General features: G+C 43.3%; 1 long non-coding RNA gene across 1 annotated transcript; it reads left to right on the top strand.

Annotated features, from left to right (window-relative positions):
* The first annotated feature begins 218 nt into the window (after positions 1-218).
* Positions 219-19,088, top strand: LOC107210589. Its single transcript, XR_001523960.2, has 4 exons — positions 219-324; positions 537-678; positions 14,604-14,691; positions 18,227-19,088. It is a non-coding gene; the product is annotated as an uncharacterized LOC107210589 (long non-coding RNA).
* The last annotated feature ends 216 nt before the right edge of the window (positions 19,089-19,304 follow it).

The raw sequence follows: 19,304 nt of genomic DNA, 5'->3' as shown, positions 1-19,304 counted from the left end.
CTGGAGAAGGGCAGAAGTCTGCAATATATGGAAGTGCAATATTTGCATCACTATCCAAAGAGAGGGTGAAGAGGGGCCATAACTCAAGGTAAAACATGGCCTTAATCTCACTGCTGTCACAGACAAAAACCCTTGTTATGTTCAAAGAAAACCAATTAATCTCTGGTGCATTTGTTCCTCCTTCCCCACACCTACCCTCAGCTGTTTTTTACATCTGCAGCTTCAGGACACTCGGTAATGTGTGTGATATGCTCCTCACACAGCACCTCCTCGGTCCTCTCAGGCTGCGACAGACCTGGTCCTGCCACCAGCAGAACGCAACAGGTAATCAATTACACTGTGAATAGAAGCAGTTCCTGCATTTCCATGACTTGTTTGGGCTTGTTCTGATTGTCCACAGCCTCTCCACTACGCTGGCATGCATGGAAAATTCCTGTTGTGTTTTGAAAGGAGTGTCTGGAGACAAGAAATGAGCAGTGTGGAGATGGGAATTAATACATCACGTGTAAACTGGTCTTTTTTGCTTTCTTCCCAAGGTACCAAAAAAGTACCCTTGAAAACAGATGGAAGACGAGTCCCAGTATTACCAGGGGCTTCAGTGAAGATCATGGCCCATTGCACAGGAAGGATGTGCTCACTTCCAGAAGATCCTACGGTCTAATTCAAGCCAGAAGGAAGGTAGGTGAGGAGGAGGAGTGTGGGGGAAGAAGAGATAATGCCTCCAGGAAAGTCATTAAGGAACACATGTTTTTCTGACTTCATGTCTTTTAAAAGTTTATTTTCTTTCTCTTGTTGGGCTTTGAACCTTTCTGAGTTTATTTAAGCCATGGCAGACTTGCTGACTTAGGGAGCAAATAAACTTCAGGGATCAAAGCAGCTGGTATTGTCGGAGGTATTGAGGGTGAAATAACACATTAGCAGAAGGAGAACTGAGAATAAAAAGAGAAAGAAAATCCAGCTTGATCATTTTGTTCTCTTTTGCTTTTAGCCTCCATCCTATCCTGATCCTTTCATTTGAACAGGTATTAATTTTCTTTGTGTTTTTTCTAACAGCATAAATATTTAACGGTCCTAGATTACAGAGCTGAAACATGAGATTAGTCCCAACCTCAAAGATTTGGGCCTCCTCCTCACATTTGGATGATTCCCACATTGCAGGGAGGAACACCTCCCATCTCTGCAGGAGGAGCATCTCAAGCTCTATTTTGAGTTAATTTTCTTTTTATGGTCTTGTTTGAGGCTCAGAAGACATAAACACCTCGCCCACTGCCATTCGTTCCGTCGCTATTTTGCGGTGACGTGCTGTGACAGAGCAGCAGCTCTGGGTTATCAGGGGGACTGGGGCATGCAGGTTCATGAGCCTGAGAGCTCTTTCCTACCTGCAGCAAGCAGCCTCTGGGCCTGGGAGCTGTGCAGAGCATGGAAAAAATCCATGCAAATGTGGTAAATGTGGGATATGGGTGCAAAATGAGAGGATCAGCGCAGATACGTTGAAGTAACCAGTTAACTGTTTTTTGTTATGCAAGTAGACAGATATTTATTTTCTCAATTTCTTTCACTCTTAAATAAGAGAATCACTGAGTAAGGAGCTTTGGCCACTGATTTTTAAGGTGCTGAAGTGAAAAGTAATGGAGATTGCAGTACTTAGATCTCTGAAAATCAGGCCATTAAAAGCCCATATATCAATTTAGGTGCCTAATTTCAAGCCCACAATGTGGGGAAAAAAAAGGAAGGAACTTAATTACAATGATGTCAAATGGCATAACAGTTGATAAAATTGGAGACTGAAGCCAAAGCCTGTGAGATATCAGATACAGTCTCCCCTCTGGGGACAGTGCAGGTTTACCAAGTCATCAGCAATGCTGTGGGAGGGGAGAGGCCATCTCCAAGGTCTGCACAAGGCTCTCCTACCTCTCAGTGGATCAGGGGAATAATCAAAAACAGTCAATATTCAGATACCCAGGCAGCCTCATCCACTGCTCATGGACAGAGCAACAGCCACTTCTCCCATCAGCAGAGTTCCATCTGACATGAAGCTGACAGCACTTAAGTGGATTAATTAATTAAATACATCAAATTGTAGAACAACAAAAAGCACTTCAGACAAAATGCAAAGTGAGAGATGATCTAAAGAAGAGACTTGTCTTAACTCCAAAGCTCAACACACAGAAACAGCAGGTTTTGCAGGACTTCAGAACTCATGTAATTAGATGGTTTTGCTGAGTACGACAGCTCAAGTTAGAGTCCATCAGGATCCCCAGCTTGTCTTTTAAATCCATTTCTGCCCTGGGAATGAGAGCTGCAAAAGGAGCTTAAAATATTCATTACCAAAACTCATTCTAGTCCCAGAATGCTGATGGTGATTTTCTCTGTTGGTTTCACTGGGGTTTGGGAAGTTGCCAGCTGTATTTTGTGATAAGCCACAGCCAATCACCATTGACAGAGGAGTCACAAATGAAAGTGTAAAGGGCTGTCCATTTTCCTTATCCTTCAGCAGAAAAAAAGGGCTTCAAAATGTATGTGCTCTGTTCCAAAATCCTTCCAACCAAATAACATTTAAATCTGTGTCTCACAAGTGTGATTTCACAGCATTAATATGACACTGCCATTAGCATGTGGAAGTGGAAGTGACATTCTGGTGCACATATTTATAGCAAAAATGGGACAGATCCACAGCTTGTGTAAATCACCAAGTGCCTTTTATGGGTCTTCTCTGATTTATGCAACCTGAGATTTTGAGGCAAACTCAGTAGCCTGTTCTTTAGCCACTTTTAAAAACTATTACATCAAAGTACATTCTCTAGAGAGTCAGAGTGAAGATATAGCAACTTCTTCTTTTAACTGAAAAATCTAAAACATTACTGAAAATATTGTTTCCAGACATTTCAAATTATTATGCTTTTTTTTTTTCCATTTGCAAAGGGAAGGAAAAAGAAGAATTTATTTATATTACTTAAACACTTAAACTATTTCTTCTAGAAAAGGCTGAAAAAAATACATAGGAAATTTTGGAAATACCAATACTTATTTTTAGAAATACTGCCAGGTGAATATGTTGTTAATATGTTATTTAAACATATTAATCTATTTTTGAGAACTGTTTTAGAAGTCTGAGGGAAAACCTTCCCACTGCTAAAGAGAAGCTATTTACTGGCTTTTTCAGATCACTTTGGTTTGAACTCTGTATATGTCTGTTGTTTGAATCCACTTGGTGTTTTAATTAATTCATCTCACCTCAAACAGGCCTAAAGTGCAATTTCCAGCAAATTCATTTCATTGTTTCAACAGACAGGGCATTAATTAGTTTTGTAATTAGAAAAAGAAGGGTGTGGGGAGTAAATATGCCTTCACCTCTTTTGGATGCTTAAAAATATCTTCTTTTAAGAGGTGTTGGCAGAGCTCAGAGCTGTGACCGAGGAGCTCCCTGCATCCCTGGGATCCCGACTGCGCAGGAGCGATGCTGCTGCACCCTGCACAGCTTCACCCAGGCTGCAGCCTCGGCATGAGGGAATTGCAATTGGTTTTTTAAAAATCCAGGCACTCATGGCAGCATTAAGAAGCCTTTTGAGGGCAAGATAGCCCTGTGGATTGATTTAGTCACATGTGTTCTGCAAATATGTGTTTGCCTTAGTCTATAAATCAAGGCAGCAGGAGCCAGTGATCCATGAACTTCTCTTTTGTCCTGGTAGCAAAACAAATCATAAATATTAGAAATTGAGGAGTCTTGCCCTAACTGTCATAAGATGAGCTTAATAACTGTGAATGTAAATTAAGAAGTTGGTTGTCTTTTGATTTGATGCCATGAGGCTAAGCAAGACTAGACTTCCACTGTACAACCAAAAGGGTTTGAGAACACAGGATCTACTGTAATCTCATTACTCCAGACTGAGAAATTAAAAACTGTGATTGACCAGGATCCAATTGAAGCAATGAAGCTTCCAATGAGTAAGGAACATCTTCTGGGATTACTTAAAGTGCTTGTTGTTGGACTCCTTTCCATCTTGCCTACGGGGCAAATGCAAGAAGCAAACCAATGCCAGTTTTCATTTCTGTAATTTAAGATAAAAACATTACAGGCACATTACATGGCTTTGGTGGCAGGTCAAAACTCCATGTCCCCACCAGGATGGTCCATCCAGGAGGCATCAGCAGAGGGGTCATGGAACAAAGAGAGCTTGAACCTCTGAATTTGGACTCAACCTTTCTAGACAAAATGGTACAAATTTCACTTTGATCAATCCCAATCTGAGCCACTCTCTGTCCTGTGAGAGGACAGGAGCCTGCCTGACTCTGGGCTTCTTCCTTCCCTGAAGCATGTCCTAGGCTTGACTAGAGGAGCTACTGGCAATTTCTATTCTGGTCATTTACTCCCTTTTGCAGAGTCTGACTCCACAGTACAGATGTTAAGACACAGCTGTTTACCATTTTTTACTGGTCAATCATGTGATTTGTCCCCTGGTAGCCTGCCTTTTTTTTTTTGTTGTTTTTGTTTTAGGTCTAACATCTTCTGGAAAAACCTGTGTTGTTTTTGATGTTTTTTTTTAAGTTATTCTAATTAGTCACAGTGCATGAGAAAAGGCATGGAATGCTCCAGCAGAAAGATGTGTCAGCTGTGGATTCCTCCCTGTCACCTTTGCAGTGAGGAGGAGTCTCAGCAGCTGTGCTGTAAACATGGGCTTCTCTGCTGTGTGGTCCCTCTGCTCTGTCCCCTGTCCCCTCTTGGATCTGCCCCCAGCCCCCCCGGGCTCATCCTGCTCCTGCAAAGAGCTTCTGGAGCTCAGCAGCTCGTGCTGCCCATGCTGAAGCCAGAGACCACGGTCAGAACATGGGAGGTGGGAGTGGGAGCTTCTCCAGGCTTTTGAGACCATTTGGGAATCATCATTTTCCAGGAAATATGTTTCAAATCTGGTCCTTCTGCCAATGCGCCTCCTCTGACAGCCGGGGCTGCCGGCTCCGTGGCGCCGTGGGGAGATCCTGGTGCCTCATAGATGGGACAAGGGAGCTGTGTTGTGGATTATGGATTAAGCCAATTAACCCTGGTCATTTAGGAAACATCACAGTCCTGGCAGGGGCTCCTGTGCTTGAGCTCCACACGTTTCACAGATCCCTTGGATATGGGCAGGCTGCAGTGTCCTCCCTTCCTTCAGTTTTCCTTGTTGGCTTTTGGGGTGCATCCCGTAGAAATGGAGCTGCAGGAACAGCACTGCCTCTCCCCTACACCCAGCACTGCAGGAACACCTTCCCCAAAACCACGCCCCAAGCCCCATCCAACCTTGGACAGTTTCAGGGATGGGGCAGCCACAGCCAGTCTGACTAACCTGGGCCAGAGCCTCTCCACCCTCAGAGGGAAGAATTTCCTCCTAACATCTAATCTAAATCTCCCCTTTTGGTTTAAAACTGTTCACCCCTTGTCCTATCACAATTTGCCTGTGTAAATAAAGCTCATTCATGCAAAGAATTCGTCTTTCTCCTATAGTTTAGCTACAGAAAATCAGATTTACATTACATAGAAACTTGGCTGCTGTTCTTGTTTTGAAAGGCTTTTTTTGGTGTCCTCTTTTCTAGCACCCCTTAAGTGAAAACGAGCAGATAAAATCAAACAGATGATGTTTGCACAGTCTTCCTGAAGCCAGGAGTGGGTCTGGGCAGTGAAGATTATCTCCAGATCCCGAGTGCTCTAATGGCTTGCAGGGGTGTTGGCCATGGAAGCTGCTCCTGTGGCTGTACTGAGAGCGGCTGACTTCAAAGCAGGGCTGGGAATTGGTTCCTATTCCATATAAATTAATTTCTCCCTCCACAGTGGGGCTCTGTGCAAGTGCAGAAGGGTTCATGACATGGTGAGGGTTTACTGAAATGGATGAAAGGAGATTATGAACAAATTTCTGGATTCTACTAGGGCATGTCTTCACGATTCCTCATTTCCTACTATTTTTACAGGTTCCCAAATATTTACTCATCTATAGAGTGTTAATCTTCTGCTGCCAGCTTTTCAAGTGTTTGTAACTGCAATATGTTTGTAAGCTGCCTCTCTTAAGCAATGACAGCCTTGACCAAAATGTGATTTAAAAGTAATTTCTTCATTAAAAAAAATACTGTGTCAGACAGATGATAAACTGGTGGTAAGTGAAGTTTACTAACTCTTAGGTAAACCCAAGTCTGATTTACCAGTAACAAATATTTCCAGCAATCCAATGATATCCTGTGACAATGTTGGGGTTGACCAGGGCACCAAGATAAGGGTTAAGGTATTAGATTATTCGTTAAAGACTAAATGTCCCATGAGACAGGTGAGGATGGGATTTAGGAGAGTTAATTACTTCATTTAAATGAGAAGAGACAAGAAGTCCTGGCTCTTACACCAGGCTTCCCATATCTGCCTCTGCTTCTCTTGGTTGTTTTTTGCTCCCCACAGCTCTCATTTGTGAGATTGAGACAAATTTGGGCAACCTTACGGTGCCTAAATATGGCACTACTGATGCACTCATTGTAGTCATAGGGATCAAACCCATCCAGGGTTGTCCAAGACATTTATTCTACATCTTATAATTTCTCTGTAGAAGAGCTGGAAGTTTCTGTCCCTGCCTAGCTCATCATGTTGTAACCATGCTGAGTCCCCAGTGAGAGCACAGCCAGCTCCCCCTCCCACAGCAGCTCCTCTCGGTGTTCATCCTCCTGCCTGAGTCGTCCTGGGTGGTGCTCAGCCCCTCTGTGTGTCCCCATGGTTACAGACGAGCCTCTTTGTTCAGTCTTGGGTAATTTTCCACTTTCCAGACCCTCCTCCATGCAATAAATTAAGTCAGTGTGGCTTCCAAGCTCAGCCCCCTGTTGGTGTAGGGACTGTGTTACTGCACCCTGCTCCCAGCCCCTGCCCAGGGATGAAAGTCCTCTCCAACGTGGGGGATCTCCACGCCCACACCAGGAACATGCCACATTTCCTTCTGCAAGAAACACAATCAGAAATCATGAGTTGTATGTCATCACAGTCCACTGATTTCCACACCAGTTTGTCTTTTCTTTCTAAGCAAGGACCACCAGACATCCCAAATGTGGCACCTCCAAACTGCCAAGAAATCATGAAGTCACTCTCTGTTCTGTGAAGTGCCTTACAGCAAAGAAGTTGCTAATAATATCAACCATTTAGCTCTTACTCCTTTGTTTTTCATGCTATTTTAGTTCTAATCTCCCATCTAAAGTCCCCACCTAAGTTGCCCACTCCAACCTGGCTGGAAATTTCAGGAGCTGCAGAAACCACCAAGTTGTCCCACTGAATACAGGGCATGTTCCTGGGAAGAGCAAAACAGGGAAACACTGTGGACACACAAAGGAAGAAAAATCCTGGGAAAAATTATGTCAGTGAGCAAATCTTCTGGTATCCATTAAAAGGTAATAATTCTAACCAAAGGAAGGGTGATTTCCCGGATGTGAAATGAAATAAACATCCAGAAATGATTTGTGCGCGTGTTCAAATTTAAATTTAGAATTTTATCGAGTACGTTGTTCAAAGGTTCTTTTCTTCCCAGGGTAGTTTGGCTATAATCTTCTCCTGAGAAAGAAAACCCCTGCACAGAGCACAGCCTCACTTTGCTCTGCCCTCACCATGCAAAAACCACCATGCTGGGATAGAGGGCAGACCTTCCCCTATTTTAATTACTGCTGTGGTCCTGGTAGATGCACAGCATCTCACAGTTGAATTTGAGGATTTCTGTGCTAGGTTTGTGCTGAAAATAAATGTGGTTAGACATGGGACAGGTAAGAGGTAAGGGAGATCCTCACCCAATGCCCTGCAGGTTGGAGGGTGCTCAGAATCCAGCTTTCAGACCAGTTTTCCATTGGAAATGATGGTTCAGCTCTCCTGACTTTGTCATTTTGAGGCTGTGTGCAACTCCCTGAGCTGCATCACACCAGCTGGGCTGACACCAGCCTGCCCTGGCCTGGCTCTGGGCTGCTCAGGCTGCTGCTGTTCTTAGATGAGGTTTTCCCCGTCTAAACCATATTGTTGCAAATAAAGTGCCCAAGGGCTTTTCATTTAAGTCAAAATCCAAAAACTTCTGTGAACTATTCCTCTTAGGAGGCCAGGTTTCAGACAAAGATGACTGTATGGCAGCACTTAGGTTGGATACAGGTTTTTGAAATTGCTGCAGCATTTTTTTTGTGCAGTTATATTCAAGAAACTATTACAATGCAGTTATTTATGAAAGGCAAGCTGGCTCATTGCTGAGGCTTTTTATTTTACTCCTTGATTAAAAAAGGGACTTTTGTGCATCTTGAAATACTTTGCTGAGTAGAGAGGAGCTTATACTGAAACATGTGTATGCCATGCTCCAAAGTAGTAAGGCTGAGGTCTGTGCAATTAAAAAAAAAAGATATTGTTTGTTAAAATGTTCGTGTTTGCTGAGCACAATGAAGTCTCTGTGCTCTTATTAAAGTCACAAAAATAAACATTAATTTTATCCTGGCCCCACTCCAAGAGTGAAAATCAGCTCAGGTCTGTGTCATTAACTCAGTGTGGCATCTGAGTAATTGCTGGGCTCTCAGGTGCTTTTCTTCTATCCCACATGAGTTTTAATATTCACATATTAATTCACATACATTCAGCTGCCCAATGTTCCTGTTTGTGGTCCCATATTACAGTGTGCCCACTGGAGTCCTCCTTCACTGGACAACATGGTATTTTAATTGTGCATGAGCCTTCATCTTATCATTTATCTCCATTAATAATGCAGTTCCTCTCTTCAGTTCTTCCATTGATTCCCTGTGGTGGCCAGGAATAGTCTAAGTTGCCTTTGCCTATAAACCCCTTTGGCACATGGGCACACATCGAGTTCATTTGTATGGAATTCCCATGGAAATTCCAACTGGGAGGACCAGCAGCACGACCATGGTCCCAGGCCTCTGCAGGCAAACATCTTATATTGTCTGAAATGCAACATGACCTCAGAAATAAAAATCTGGCCCCACTGATCAGGATCCAGATGGATAAATTCAAGCTGGGAGCCCAGTTTTGACCCATGTCTGATTTAAATGCAAAGTATCATAAATCATTTTAACTCTTTTTGCATGCATTTAGGCTCACCCATGCCAGCAGTCTCATTTGAGTCAATTATGAGCAATGGCATTTCTTCTTTATTCACTGCTAATTTCTGATACAAGGTGTAAATGGCTCTTTTATTGCCTTTGACACTAAAATCCCTTAGCCACTACAGGGACATTGAACTAATTGATAAATGCTGCTTGATTGGGGTGGCTTTTAATTTTATAATCCTATTAAGAATGATAGATATAACAAATATTTGTGCCTGCTGGACAGAACATATTATTCTGCTCCAAGGTTTCCAGTTTAATTTTTTTTGAGCAATTGGGCAGAACCACTGCTGTAAGACAAACAGATGCTCTTCAGCTGTACTTTTCCATAAATGATTTTGTTCTGTGAGTTTTTTTTTTCCCCTACCAGGCATATCAAGTTCAAAAGAAAATGTTGCCTCTCACTAATGAGAAAATTAATCTCATTCACAAATGCAGCAGACTTTGTCAACTCTGTTGAAAGTTTGATGACCTTTAAGAGACAAAGTTTTAGTGTGCTCAAAATAAATAATTCATCCTTCACAGATTTGCCCTGTGTATCCATCTGCTTAAATCCGAAGCATGCTGATTAAAGCTTCTGAGTGCAATTATCTTCCTGCTTCATTCAGATAAAAATCTCTATTTTCTCACCGCACTTCAAAGTGGAACTGCTCATTTAAGGATATCACCAATCCGATGTACATGGGGTCCATTTCTGCTCTGACTTATGCTCTCCACAGACTTCTTCAAAATCTCACAAAAAGGACTGAAGTTCTCTTTTCCATATAATTTTCTTTTCCAGCATTGAAAGCTGAAATGTGTAACTAATCCTCCTGTAAAATCTTTGAAATCATCACCTTCAAACACAACCAGAAAATTCATTTCTGTTCTCATGTACAGGGGGAAAAATGTCATGTGGGCAAGTGGCAAGATGTGATTTACTCTGATTATTGCAGCTGCTGTCACTGCTGGGCTCCCTCCACCTGTGAAGGCAGCAAATTGCCAAGAGAACCCATTGCCCCCATCTCTGCCCTGGGCAATGCCCCCCTGGCTGATCTCTTGCCCCACACCTGTTGCCCTTTTGGCTTCCAGCTGCACTTTTGCACATAAAGGTATGTGTAAGCAACATCAGCTTGGAGAGCAGCCAAAGGGGCTGCTCAGGGGGGCACACTCAGGGGGGCACACTCAGGGGGACCCACAGAATCACAGAAACACAGAACTGAGAGGAACCCTGAACCTGCACAGAGCCCACCAGGTGCCTGGTCCCTGCCCCAAAAACCGTGCAGCCATCGTGGCTTCCCTCCAGCCACCGGCCTCAGGGGGCAGGTTTGAAGCCTCCTGCAGTGCCCACATGCAGATAAATAAGCTGATTATAAAACAGCTAAGCAGATGGTCTCTTTTGTTGCTACCTGTGAGAATAAGCACAGTCCTCCCATACCCCTGGGAGGAAGGAAACAGCTCTGTGGACATCACGCAGCTCTCAGTTTATTTAGGACACACTCTGAAAGAAATGCTGAATGAATATTGCAGCCCTTTCAATGAATCCTTCCTGGCCCCACATGAAATTAGACCGAACTGGCACCATGTCACCTTGTTACTAGAGAGAACAATATTCCCTCTGGCAAAAATCCTCCTCCAGCCTTGGAAAAATGTTGGGATTTTTTTCATGCAGAAATTGAAATTAGTCTTAAATGCTCTCTGGAATGAATGGTGCTTCTCATAGATGAAACAGTGAAAATGAAAGGGGAAAAACCAAGGGATTTCTGGGTTTTAAAAGGTGATTTGCAGAAGAAAGGAAATCCTAGAAATTAGGAAGTTGTTTGAATACCAGTGACAGTCAAATATGGAAACATCCCAAAGTCAGAGATTAGGATAAAAAAAAGGGAAAAGATAGGAATTGCAAAGAAAAAAGCCACAAGGAGAGGAAAGTATATTCAAAAGGAAAAGAGTATCCATGGAAAGAAAAACAAAAAGCCCTTAAAACCAGAAACAAGGCACCTGCTTTTCTGGCAGTTACCAGCAACAAGGAAGATTCCACCTGCCAACCCAAATCTTTAACATCAGTAAATCACCACGCAGGTAAAATAACAGGATGCTGGAAACGAAACAATTGACACTAATTAGCAGATCAGATTCCACTCCCACACACTCGCTGCTCTCAGCACTGAGCAAGAGCTCAGGGTTTGCTCCACTCAGGGGGGATAATCCTCTTCCCATCCACATGGACACATTCCTTCCCCTGGAGGCTGCAAGGTGAGGTTGGCTCCCTGGTGAGGGAGGGGGATGCCCATGAGCCAGTGTGATCCTCTGGGACCTTCCACCCCGGGTACCAGCTGAGGAACCAGTGAAACAGGCAAACTCGGGTGAGAAAAAGTTTCTTGAGATGCTGAAGCTAATATCTTCTTGGCAATGAAAAGGACGTTTTAAATACTGGAGAAGGAGTAATCAAATCTGTTGAAAAGAGGAAGAGCAGCTTGGTTGTATGAAGATCACCCCCATTAGCATGTCACATATGTTCATACTCCAAAATACTCAACAGCTCAACCTAGAGTGTGTGTGAAGCAGAAAAACAGGAGCATGTGAATGGAAATATGGGATAAGGAATATAAATCATAAAATATATTACTTAAGTTGCTGAATTGCTTAAAAAAGCTGAATTTTGAGTCTCTGGACCAACAGAAAGCCTCTGATGTATGTGATGAATCAATACCATGTTTTTTGTTCAGTTTAATGGGAATGTTATAGCTGGAATCCCTCACATTGCACTGCACGTGTCAAGGCTGCCCTTGGTAGAAATTATTGATGGCCAGTGATTTTGATTTTATCTTATGCTATTGTGACTTCATACTCTCATGAGCACTGCTGACCCACAGTGTTTGCTTGGCAAAGCATGGATTGAACTGTGGGTAACATTAACGAGGAGGAACTGCCCAAGGCTGTGGCCACGTTAGGATTTCAGAAGGAGTGTAGGAGACCACTTTGTTTTGCAATATTTGAGTATCTGAATTGTTTGCCAGCATTGAGTTCATTTGTGAAAATCAAGGAAAATTAAACCATTACCTAATCCCAGTTACATACTAATGTTGATGCAAATTTGGTGGAGGTGCTAGTGAGAATCATAACTGAAAATCTCTGGTTAAGTTGTCCTTCAAAGAAATGCATAAAAAATGAAGTAGATCTCAAAGGTATGCTTAAGGGAATGGTACTTTTGGACATTTTCTCTGCCAGTCCATATTGCGTTGGACCAGGCAGACAGCCAAGATTTTTTGCTTTTAGTGATTGGAAATGAATGGTCCTACTCTAGTGAACTTGTGGCTTGATGTTTTAATTGTCTTGTCAGAAAGAAGCCTGGGAAAGGTATCAAGGGCCCTCCATCTCTTTGATCAGTGATCAGAATCCCCTCAATGTATCTCATTCATCCCTATCATCAAAGGCACGGTACAGACCATATGAAAATTACAGCCCTGTTAATACATATTAAATGGTATTTCTTTAACAGATGGGAAACCATAAACAGTTTCCTAAAATGCATAAACAAATTAAAGAGAACTTCCAGCTTTGACATCTTAATAGGCTGTCATGAATAATTTGGCATCACGACAACATCTCTGCCAAGATAGGGAGCCTTGAGTTGAAATTGCTCTTTGAAAGAGTTATTCAGTAGCTTTTCCATCTGAGCACAGATTATCTGGTTTATGGAGGACAGTGGAAGGTCTTGCTAGGGAAGTTTATCTGACCTGGCTCTCGGGGCTTTGTCCTGTCACCAAGATCATTACCATGATACCTTTGATGTGAATCAGCTCTGCTCCTCTATTTTTCATAAAAAAAACAATGTCTGACTCATATCCCACAAATAAGATTGGTACAAAAAAGGAAGGTCTTAGTCAATTGTTGAAAGAAAAAACTATTAGTCTCTTTTATTATGGTTAGGTTATTTTCTGTATTAACAATTTAACTAAATAAATGTTACTACCTGGAAAAAAAAAAAAAAGAAAAAGACAGTTGTAGTTGCTGACTGTTCACCAACAATTCATTAAAAGCAGTGCCAAGAATAAATCCTTGAAAATAAGGTTTCACATATGTACATGTTTCAGTTGCAGACTGTAACTGAAATAAGCAGTGATTCATGGCAAATGAAGTTGGAATTAATTAGAGAATCCCTGGTCTGTGACAACCACCCTGTTTTTCTCTGGAAATTCAATGGTTTTAGGAAGATAATGGTTATTGGCACACACATTGCTGCAATAGACCCACAACCAGGTTTTTCTACTTTCTCCAGAGGAACACTGTGTTGCAACAGTGCAGGTCACTGTAATCTGGAGAAGCCCCAGGAATGTGGATGGGATGCTTTTCATAGTGCAGTTTCCATCCTGCCATCTCTTGGTTATTAACTGCAGTTTTCAGTACAAACAGAGATATATCTAGAGCACAGCTTGGCACAGCTTGGCTGCTCACATCTTGTATCTCAGCAAATTGAAAATACTCCAAGGCCCAGCCAGCTCAGTGGGGCTGCAGCTGAAGGGAGCAGAGAAAGGGGAATCCTGCAGAGGCCATGTAAACATCCATGTGTGCAGGTGGGGTGTGGGGACATGGGGACATGGGGCACTGGTGGGGGAACAGTTGGGCTTGATGAGGTCTGAGGTTTTTCCCAAGCACAGTCAAGCACAGAAAGGTCCCATGTGATGAGGGCTCAGACCCTGCCCATACCCTGCTCCTCCAGATAGCATTAAGCAGATAAAGTCCATTCTGGGAAAGGGAAAGCAGCAAACCTGAAATAGTTTTTCAGTTCAGCTTTCAGGTGCCATTTCACTGTGCATCCCTAATAATCCCTGAAGATGCTGTCTTGGTAATAATCTAGCAATTAAAAGAAAATATTAGTATTTAATTAAACTTATCAATCAACGAGGAATGAGTTTTTCTTATCAAGAGGAGCTGGATTTGATTTTGCCACTTAGAAGTGAATGTTAAAGACTCTTGTAGAATAAAACTTCAATTAGGAAAGGAGATTTGGATTAACATGTAAGGCAGAGAGAGAACGAAAGGTCCTCAAAAATCATCTGAGTATGATTCACAGGAAGGGAGGAACCTAAATATGGGGACAGATTTTTTTTTAAATAAAAGAGTAGCTATATGGTGCTAAAGCTCATGGATAGAAGAGGCACAGGAAGGATTTTGATGAGGCTAGGATGTCTCTATTCAATCCACTTTCCTGCTCTTTAATATTTGCTCATTTCAGATAGTCAAAGCCTGGTCAGAAAGTACACACACACATTGTGGGGCATTAGAAAATCCTCAGGATTTGAATGCCTGACTCTCATAAATTGAGATATCAGAGGAACAAATGTCTCTTCTGAGAGATTTGAAAAAGGTACAACTTTTTGTCACTTTCTGGTGGATGGAGGATGCTGCACCTCATTCCTAAACCCACAGAGCCCCGGTCCTGCCTGGTATATCCACACCAGGGTCTGCCCCAGGTGGCAGTGACTGTACCCTGATAAATTCCAATGTGCCAAACTCAGTGCTCAGCTCTACGTTTTTTTCAGGCTTGTTCCCAAGAAATACTGAATTTCATGGCATTGACTCCTGATCCTTGGATTGCTTCTTCATCCCATCTCAGACATGTCTCCAAAGGTTGGTGCCTCAGGGAATTATAGTAAAATAACTTGCATTTTTATTTTCTTTTGAGTACTTTTATTTTATTTTGGGTTTCAAGGGAAACAGGAACAAGTTGAAAATGCACTCAGAGAAATCAGAATTCATGAAAGTCTGTTCTGCTCTGCACACTGAGTCAGAACAAGGATGGATGCAGGGAGGTGTTGCCTGGAGGATAGCAGTGCTGCTTACTGTGTGAACTGGAAAACAGCTCTGCTGTCACTCCAAGGTTCTTCCAACTGGGGGATGTTGAAATCCACATTCTGAATCCTTGGGTATTGCTACAATGTGCCCAAAAATACAGTTTTCCAGGGAGCAAACCGGGAAACATCATAAGGCAGGATGAAATCTCATAAGAATGTACTGAATGGCCAATGTCAATGGAAATGTACTTCATACATTGCTGGAGATAGTTTCAGGCATTAAAAACCCCAAACCCCACCTCCCAAACAAATGACTTCCTGATGCCTGTAGTTCTTTAACTCTTCCCTCTGAAAAAATGCAGGAATTAAGACTCAAAAGATATAATTAATCCCATGTTAGCAATGTGGGAGGATGTTGCTGGAGCAGGCAGGGGTAGATGCTCCACCAGCACACTGACCAGTGTGAAACTGGGCTGGAAGGTTTCTGCCACATTAAGGACTTGCTTTTAAACTTTCTTCCTGAGGTATTCTTCTGCTCAGTCATTGGTTTCTCCATTGAGTGTATTACACTCCCCTCCACCACCAAAATCATGGTTCTTTTCTAATCAGCTCTCCCAGACATATTTCTGGATATTTGTATTCTATCACCTGCAATCAGTCAAAAAACTACGGGAAATATTCAGCTTTATAGCTGAGAAAAAAATGTTTGTCACTTGTGTGATCTAACCTGAAAGAAAGGATTTTTCCCTGAAGAAATTTTGCTTAAAAGTCTGTCAAAATATTTTAATGGTATTAGTGGAGACCTTATCCCAGGGCTGCCTCAGCCTTTACAGTGGGAGAAACAGGTACTCCTTGAATACCCCTGGACAGAGAGCTCTGGATTGAGGAATGGAGGCTTTGTTTTTACCTCATTTTAGTTGTGCTCACAATTCACCTCTCTGCTAGGAGTTGTTCAATGCACCAAGATGCAGGAGGGCTCTGGGGTTTGAAGGTTCAGGCAATTCCCTGTGGTTCATCAGCCAACAAAACAGGGATGGGGAGAAGCTCTCCCCAGCCACAGGGAGCAGCAGCTCCTCTGATCTCAGCTGGGAAAGTGACACCCAACACTCCCTCCATGGCCACTCATATGTTCAGCTTACAGAATCACAGAACCTTAAAGGTTGGAAAAGCCCTCTAATATCATGTGTCCAACCATTAACCCAGCACTGCCAAGGCCACCCCTAAACCTTGTCCCCAAGAGCCATTTTTACATAGTTTCTGAACACTTCCATGGACAGTGATTCTACCACTTCCCTGGTCAGTGTTTTCCAATGCTTGACCACTCTTTCCAAGAAGAAATTTTCCCTCATACCCAATCTAAATGTCCCCTGGTGCAACTTAAGTCCATTTTATCTTGTCCTATCTCTCATTTATGGGAGAAGAACCCAATCCCTACCTGGCTACAACCTCCTGTCAAGGAGTTGTAGAGACCAGAAGGGTCCCCCCTGAGCCTCCTTTTGTCCAGGGTTGAACCCCCCCTGTTCCCTCAGCTGCTCCTCATCACACTTGTGCTCCAGCCCCTTTCCCATTGCCCAGCTCTGGACACACTCCCATTCCTATTGCTACGTGTGGCTTCTTCATATGGAAAGCCTGGAATTTAACCCCACAGCCTGGACAAGGCAGTCATTAATCTGCAGGCACATTTGGACTTTCCTTCTTGCCTCATGTTTTCCTTTGATGATTGTTTTAAATGCGTCTGTGTTTGCTTTAGGACTCAGACCAGAGCAATGCACTCTTCAGCAGACACTGGGGCTTATCCTGAGGTCTTCCATGTGTTGTTTTCATTAGAATCCTGGTTGCATCCTGGTTGCAGAAAAAAAAATTCAGTATTGGAAATACCATTTGGCCAACAGGATCCCACATTTGTATTATACAACCCAGCAGTGGGGTTCCCTTTTTCTGGGAATTCTTTGTTCTGGAGAAGACGTGCCAAGGCAGCGAGGTTGATTTATGTCACCAGTAGAAACCAACACTCATCACAACATTTTACAAACAGCAAACAGCTCCAAGGGCCTTGGTATGGAGGTGACTAATGCTGCTGTCCCTGAGCCCCACAGCTCCCTTCCTCTGCAGCCAAACACAGGGAACAAAGCCTGGGCAGCCCGTGCTGCCCTGCAGGGGGGTAGGTGCCAGCTGGGCAGCTCATCCCATCTGCAAATCTTCCCTTTGGGTATGCTGGTGAATGAATTGCCCAAGATATTTTTAAGTAGCAGAAGAACACAACGGTTTAAAGGATGTAGGGTTTTAAAATAAATCAGTTTAAAAAAGCCCTGCCCATAACTTGGGAAGTAAACTGAGGGCACACACACTTTGCTCCTGCAGTCAGGTCTGTGGTTCTTAGACATGGTGTTGGCTGCAGGTGACCACAGGCTCCCAGTTAAACACTCAGTGCTGCACTGTAGCCTTTCTTACATTTTTACATTATTCCATCTGTTTTACTGCCAGGATGAAATACATTTTCCCCATCCTGATTTTCCTTATCCTGGCTGTTCCATCCTCCCACTGTTTTAATCCCCCTCTTAGTCCCTATGTTCCTTTTCTATATGATGGGACTCATGCAAGGCTTTTAGTGTTATTGCCTCCTACCATCTATCCCAATCCTCCAGCCTGGGAAAAGCCCTCTGCAAGTGCAGTGTGTCTGGACATGCACTGCAGCACCAGAGAGGATCAGATCAAAGTGCACATCCCAGGCTCCCTCCCAGCGTGTGGGAGTGAATTCACTGTGAATCCACACACCATGTACAGACACTGAGCTCTACCCTGCTTGCTCAAGATGTGGTGGCTGCCTCCTGCACCTCTGAGAGCACCACATGTGTTCCTTGTATTTCTTACAATCACATCTTAACTTGTAATATTAGGGGTCAGGATATTTTAGGTGATCCTGGAGCAGCACGAGGAAGCTGTTTACTCCTGGGTTTCCTTTCCCTCTGTTACAGTGTCTGTAGTGGGGCCAGGTCTGACAGAGCCCCACATCCACAGATGGAGGGGCGGGCATCGGCCGGATCAAAGCACATCTGCTGGGGGCCAGCACATCCCTCCTCCACCAGCACTGGGGCTGCCTGCCCTCAGCCACCATGGGAGCCAACCACGGCCCAGCTGCACATCTCAGGAGCCAGGGAGCTGTTCTTGGGATGGACAACATAAGGATTTAAGTAACAGGTGTTGGCTGGGGAAGCGTTTTACAGGCAAAGTTTCGGAGCACAGAGAAGCACCTTTCCTCTGTTGGTCCTTATCTTTTGAGATCTGAGATTGCTGCAAGGTTTTCTACTTGAAACACAAAAAGGTAGAAGAACAGCAACTAAGCAATCATTTTGTTTGCTTTGCTTGTGCAGATGCAGAGGTCAAGGAAGTGTCATAACGTGACCAAATTCACTGGCTGGCGTGACTTCCACAGCTATAATAAATACCACAGAATGCCAGAAGTGGATGTAAGCTATTAACCACACTGAGGTAGGAAATCCAGGGATCAGGAGTTAAGAGACTATATTAAACATTTTATTTGAGATTCAGATGTCTCATGGAAGAACACAGCCTTGAAATGAGATCCAGACCAGCTGATGGCTTGGATGGGGCCATGTCGGATGGAGCTGTGGGCAATCTGATCTAGTGGGAAGGAGGTTTGATCTCTAAGGTCCCTTCCAACCCAAACTGCTCTGTGATTCTGTGAAGACACCACTTTGCACATCACTGGAACCACTCTGATTGCTCCAACAGGGAATCTGGCACTAACAGGTGTGGTTGCAGGAAAGGAAAATAAGTGTTTCGAGAGATGCATATCCAGCATTTTTGATCAGAACAGAGTGAAAACAACAGATTTCCTCTAACACACCAGCCTGAAGAGAGCTAAGTGCCTTTTGCACAATGTTCACCATGAAGTCTGTGGAGAGAAATCCAGCTCAAGAGAAATTCCACAGAAGACAATGATGTCCTAGTAAAGGCAAAAGGATAGTTAAAGGAAGGTGTGTTTGAGCACTGTTGATACATAATGGGACTGACAGTGTTGCACACTCATGTGCCAGAGGCTTTTCCTCCCTACTGAGGCAGCAAAAGTATAGTTTTAGCATATTCTGACATTAATTGAAAATGCATTAGTGGCTGAGAGCAAACATTAGCTCTTGGTCTTGAGAAATTTCCTTTGTCACAAGCATAATTGTAATAAAAACTGAAACACCAAAATAAATGTTAGAACATTTAAAAATCATAAAGCCTTCCCTATTTCCACTTTTCTTCTGCAATAAATTAAAAGCACGAGGAACTTCCCCTGCAGACACAAACATTAAGAAATCATTCGGCAAATGACTTTTTTCAAGCCTGGCATCTCTACCCTGGGGAGAGCTTTGGAAAGGTCACGAGAATTTGTCCCAGGAACGGCCTCTCTTCAAGCCTGGGGGCTGAATCTGTGGATCTGGG

Source organism: Parus major, chromosome 13 (assembly GCF_001522545.3).
Source record: "Parus major isolate Abel chromosome 13, Parus_major1.1, whole genome shotgun sequence".
NCBI lineage: Eukaryota > Metazoa > Chordata > Aves > Passeriformes > Paridae > Parus > Parus major.
This window is presented reverse-complemented; position numbering and strand designations above follow the sequence as displayed.